The sequence below is a fragment of the Oncorhynchus keta genome, chromosome 28, assembly GCF_023373465.1.
Source record: "Oncorhynchus keta strain PuntledgeMale-10-30-2019 chromosome 28, Oket_V2, whole genome shotgun sequence".
Classification (NCBI taxonomy): Eukaryota; Metazoa; Chordata; class Actinopteri; order Salmoniformes; family Salmonidae; genus Oncorhynchus; species Oncorhynchus keta.
In genome coordinates, this window is record NC_068448.1 from 77,377,963 (window position 1) to 77,384,402 (window position 6,440).

Below are 6,440 nucleotides of genomic sequence, written 5' to 3' on the forward strand. Positions count from 1 at the left end.
ACCTCTACACTCTAACCACTAGGCTACCTGCCACCCCTACACTCTAACCACTAGGCTACCTGCCACCTCTACACTCTAACCACTAGGCTACCTGCCACCTCTACACTCTAACCACTAGGCTACCCTGCCACCTCTACTCTCTAACCACTAGGCTACCTGCCACCTCTACACTCTAACCACTAGGCTACCCTGCCACCTCTACTCTCTAACCACTAGGCTACCCTGCCACCTCTACTCTCTAACCACTAGGCTACCTGCCACCTCTACACTCTAACCACTAGGCTACCCTGCCACCTCTACACTCTAACCACTAGGATACCCTGCCACCTCTACTCTCTAACCACTAGGCTACCTGCCACCTCTACACTCTAACCACTAGGCTACCCTGCCACCTCTACACTCTAACCACTAGGCTACCCTGCCACCTCTACACTCTAACCACTAGGCTACCCTGCCACCTCTACACTATAACCACTAGGCTACCTGCCACCTCTACACTCTAACCACTAGGCTACCTGCCACCTCTACACTCTAACCACTAGGCTACCCTGCCACCTCTAAACTCTAACCACTAGGCTACCTGCCTCCTCTAAACTCTAACCACTAGGCTACCTGCCTCCTCTAAACTCTAACCACTAGGCTCCCTGCCTCCTCTAAACTCTAACCACTAGGCTACCTGCCTCCTCTAAACTCTAACCACTAGGCTACCTGCCTCCTCTAAACTCTAACCACTAGGCTACCTGCCTCCTCTAAACTCTAACCACTAGGCTACCTGCCACCTCTACACTCTAACCACTAGGCTACCTGCCTCCTCTAAACTCTAACCACTAGGCTCCCTGCCTCCTCTAAACTCTAACCACTAGGCTACCTGCCTCCTCTACACTCTAACCACTAGGCTACCTGCCTAGTGGTTAGAGTTTAGAGGAGGCAGGGAGCCTAGAGTTTAGGCAGGGAGCCTAAACTCTAACCACTAGGCTCCCTGCCTCCTCTAAACTCTAACCACTAGGCTACCTGCCTCCTCTAAACTCTAACCACTAGGCTACCTGCCTCCTCTAAACTCTAACCACTAGGCTACCTGCCTCCTCTACACTCTAACCACTAGGCTACCTGCCTCCTCTACACTCTAACCACTAGGCTACCCTGCCACCTCTACACTCTAACCACTAGGCTACCTACCACCTCTACACTCTAATCACTAGGCTACCTGCCACCTCTACACTCTAACCACTAGGCTACCTGCCACCTCTACACTCTAACCACTAGGCTACCCTGCCACCTCTACACTCTAACCACTAGGCTACCTACCACCTCTACACTCTAACCACTAGGCTACCTGCCACCTCTACACTCTAACCACTAGGCTACCTGCCACCTCTACACTCTAACCACTAGGCTACCCTGCCACCTCTACACTCTAACCACTAGGCTACCCTACCACCTCTACACTCTAACCACTAGGCTACCTGCCACCTCTACACTCTAACCACTAGGCTACCTGCCACCTCTACACTCTAACCACGAGGCTACCTGCCACCTCTACACTCTAACCACGAGGCTACCTACCACCTCTACACTCTAACCACTAGGCTACCTGCCACCTCTACACTCTAACCACTAGGCTACCTGCCACCTCTACACTCTAACCACGAGGCTACCTGCCACCTCTACACTCTAACCACTAGGCTACCCTACCACCTCTACACTCTAACCACTAGGCTACCTACCACCTCTACACTCTAACCACTAGGCTACCTGCCACCTCTACACTCTAACCACTAGGCTACCTGCCACCTCTACACTCTAACCACTAGGCTACCCTGCCACCTCTACACTCTAACCACTAGGCTACCTGCCTCCTCTAAACTCTAACCACTAGGCTACCTGCCTCCTCTAAACTCTAACCACTAGGCTACCTGCCTCCTCTAAACTCTAACCACTAGGCTACCTGCCACCTCTACACTCTAACCACTAGGCTACCTGCCTCCTCTAAACTCTAACCACTAGGCTCCCTGCCTCCTCTAAACTCTAACCACTAGGCTACCTGCCTCCTCTGGTCTAAGTTTAGGAGGAGGCAGGAGCCTAGAGTTTAGGCAGGAGCCTAAACTCTAACCACTAGGCTCCCTGCCTCCTCTAAACTCTAACCACTAGGCTACCTGCCTCCTCTAAACTCTAACCACTAGGCTACCTGCCACCTCTACACTCTAACCACTAGGATACCCTGCCACCTCTACTCTCTAACCACTAGGCTACCTGCCACCTCTACACTCTAACCACTAGGCTACCCTGCCACCTCTACACTCTAACCACTAGGCTACCCTGCCACCTCTACACTCTAACCACTAGGCTACCCTGCCACCTCTACACTATAACCACTAGGCTACCTGCCACCTCTACACTCTAACCACTAGGCTACCTGCCACCTCTACACTCTAACCACTAGGCTACCCTGCCACCTCTAAACTCTAACCACTAGGCTACCTGCCTCCTCTAAACTCTAACCACTAGGCTACCTGCCTCCTCTAAACTCTAACCACTAGGCTCCCTGCCTCCTCTAAACTCTAACCACTAGGCTACCTGCCTCCTCTAAACTCTAACCACTAGGCTACCTGCCTCCTCTAAACTCTAACCACTAGGCTACCTGCCTCCTCTAAACTCTAACCACTAGGCTACCTGCCACCTCTACACTCTAACCACTAGGCTACCTGCCTCCTCTAAACTCTAACCACTAGGCTCCCTGCCTCCTCTAAACTCTAACCACTAGGCTACCTGCCTCCTCTACACTCTAACCACTAGGCTACCTGCCTAGTGGCCAGAGTTAGAGGAGGCAGGAGCCAGAGTTTAGGCAGGAGCCTAAACTCTAACCACTAGGCTCCCTGCCTCCTCTAAACTCTAACCACTAGGCTACCTGCCTCCTCTAAACTCTAACCACTAGGCTACCTGCCTCCTCTAAACTCTAACCACTAGGCTACCTGCCTCCTCTACACTCTAACCACTAGGCTACCTGCCTCCTCTACACTCTAACCACTAGGCTACCCTGCCACCTCTACACTCTAACCACTAGGCTACCTACCACCTCTACACTCTAATCACTAGGCTACCTGCCACCTCTACACTCTAACCACTAGGCTACCTGCCACCTCTACACTCTAACCACTAGGCTACCCTGCCACCTCTACACTCTAACCACTAGGCTACCTACCACCTCTACACTCTAACCACTAGGCTACCTGCCACCTCTACACTCTAACCACTAGGCTACCTGCCACCTCTACACTCTAACCACTAGGCTACCCTGCCACCTCTACACTCTAACCACTAGGCTACCTGCCACCTCTACACTCTAACCACTAGGCTACCCTACCACCTCTACACTCTAACCACTAGGCTACCTACCACCTCTACACTCTAACCACTAGGCTACCTGCCACCTCTACACTCTAACCACTAGGCTACCTGCCACCTCTACACTCTAACCACTAGGCTACCCTGCCACCTCTACACTCTAACCACTAGGCTACCTGCCACCTCTACACTCTAACCACTAGGCTACCTGCCACCTCTACACTCTAACCACTAGGCTACCCTGCCACCTCTACACTCTAACCACTAGGCTACCTGCCTCCTCTACACTCTAACCACTAGGCTACCTGCCACCTCTACACTCTAACCACTAGGCTACCTGCCACCTCTACACTCTAACCACTAGGCTACCCTGCCACCTCTACACTCTAACCACTAGGCTACCTGCCACCTCTACACTCTAACCACTAGGCTACCTGCCACCTCTACACTCTAACCACTAGGCTACCTGCCACCTCTACACTCTAACCACTAGGCTACCCTGCCACCTCTACACTCTAACCACTAGGCTACCTGCCTCCTCTACACTCTAACCACTAGGCTACCCTGCCACCTCTACACTCGAACCACTAGGCTACCTGCCACCTCTACACTCTAACCACTAGGCTACCTGCCACCTCTACACTCTAACCACTAGGCTACCTGCCACCTCTACACTCTAACCACTAGGATACCTGCCACCTCTACACTCTAACCACTAGGCTACCTGCCACCTCTACACTCTAACCACTAGGCTACCTGCCACCTCTACACTCTAACCACTAGGCTACCCTGCCACCTCTACACTCTAACCACTAGGCTACCTGCCACCTCTACACTCTAACCACTAGGCTACCTGCCACCTCTACACTCTAACCACTAGGCTACCTGCCACCTCTACACTCTAACCACTAGGCTATCTGCCACCTCTACACTCTAACCACTAGGCTACCTGCCACCTCTACACTCTAACCACTAGGCTACCTGCCACCTCTACACTCTAACCCCTAGGATATCTGCCACCTCTACACTCTAACCACTAGGCTACCCTGCCACCTCTACACTCTAACCACTAGGCTACCTGCCACCTCTACACTCTAACCACTAGGCTACCCTGCCACCTCTACACTCTAACCACTAGGCTACCTGCCACCTCTACACTCTAACCACTAGGATATCTGCCACCTCTACACTCTAACCACTAGGCTACCCTGCCACCTCTACACTCTAACCACTAGGCTACCTGCCACCTCTACACTCTAACCACTAGGCTACCCTGCCACCTCTACACTCTAACCACTAGGCTACCTGCCACCTCTACACTCTAACCACTAGGATATCTGCCACCTCTACACTCTAACCACTAGGCTACCCTGCCACCTCTACACTCTAACCACTAGGCTACCTGCCACCTCTACACTCTAACCACTAGGCTACCCTGCCACCTCTACGCTCTAACCACTAGGCTACCTGCCACCTCTACACTCTAACCACTAGGCTACCCTGCCACCTCTACACTCTAACCACTAGGCTACCTGCCACCTCTACACTCTAACCACTAGGCTACCTGCCTCCTCTACACTCTAACCACTAGGCTACCTGCCACCTCTACACTCTAACCACTAGGCTACCCTGCCACCTCTACACTCTAACCACTAGGCTACCTGCCACCTCTACACTCTAACCACTAGGCTACCTGCCACCTCTACACTCTAACCACTAGGCTACCTGCCACCTCTACACTCTAACCACTAGGCTACCCTGCCACCTCTACACTCTAACCACTAGGCTACCTGCCTCCTCTACACTCTAACCACTAGGCTACCCTGCCACCTCTACACTCTAACCACTAGGCTACCTGCCACCTCTACACTCTAACCACTAGGCTACCCTGCCACCTCTACACTCTAACCACTAGGCTACCTACCACCTCTACACTCTAACCACTAGGCTACCTGCCACCTCTACACTCTAACCACTAGGCTACCTGCCACCTCTACACTCTAACCACTAGGCTACCCTGCCACCTCTACACTCTAACCACTAGGCTACCTGCCACCTCTACACTCTAACCACTAGGCTACCCTACCACCTCTACACTCTAACCACTAGGCTACCTACCACCTCTACACTCTAACCACTAGGCTACCTGCCACCTCTACACTCTAACCACTAGGCTACCTGCCACCTCTACACTCTAACCACTAGGCTACCCTGCCACCTCTACACTCTAACCACTAGGCTACCTGCCACCTCTACACTCTAACCACTAGGCTACCTGCCACCTCTACACTCTAACCACTAGGCTACCCTGCCACCTCTACACTCTAACCACTAGGCTACCTGCCTCCTCTACACTCTAACCACTAGGCTACCTGCCACCTCTACACTCTAACCACTAGGCTACCTGCCACCTCTACACTCTAACCACTAGGCTACCCTGCCACCTCTACACTCTAACCACTAGGCTACCTGCCACCTCTACACTCTAACCACTAGGCTACCTGCCACCTCTACACTCTAACCACTAGGCTACCTGCCACCTCTACACTCTAACCACTAGGCTACCCTGCCACCTCTACACTCTAACCACTAGGCTACCTGCCTCCTCTACACTCTAACCACTAGGCTACCCTGCCACCTCTACACTCGACCCCCTGGGCTACCTGCCACCTCTACACTCTACCCCCTAGGCTACCTGCCACCTCTACACTCTAACCACTAGGCTACCTGCCACCTCTACACTCTAACCACTAGGGTATCTGCCACCTCTACACTCTAACCACTAGGCTACCTGCCACCTCTACACTCTAACCACTAGGCTACCTGCCACCTCTACACTCTAACCACTAGGCTACCCTGCCACCTCTACACTCTAACCACTAGGCTACCTGCCACCTCTACACTCTAACCACTAGGCTACCTGCCACCTCTACACTCTAACCACTAGGCTACCTGCCACCTCTACACTCTAACCACTAGGATATCTGCCACCTCTACACTCTAACCACTAGGCTACCTGCCACCTCTACACTCTAACCACTAGGCTACCTGCCACCTCTACACTCTAACCACTAGGATATCTGCCACCTCTACACTCT

At 52.8% G+C, this 6,440-nt stretch overlaps 1 long non-coding RNA gene across 1 annotated transcript; it reads right to left on the reverse strand.

Moving 5' to 3' along the window:
* Positions 1–7: 7 nt before the first annotated feature.
* On the reverse strand, positions 8–5,579 carry LOC127912927 (uncharacterized). The gene is made up of 5 exons (XR_008084135.1): positions 5,238–5,579; positions 3,777–4,686; positions 1,567–1,655; positions 1,309–1,534; positions 8–294 (listed from the first exon to the last, which is right to left on the reverse strand). It is a non-coding gene; the product is annotated as an uncharacterized LOC127912927 (long non-coding RNA).
* Positions 5,580–6,440: the final 861 nt, after the last annotated feature.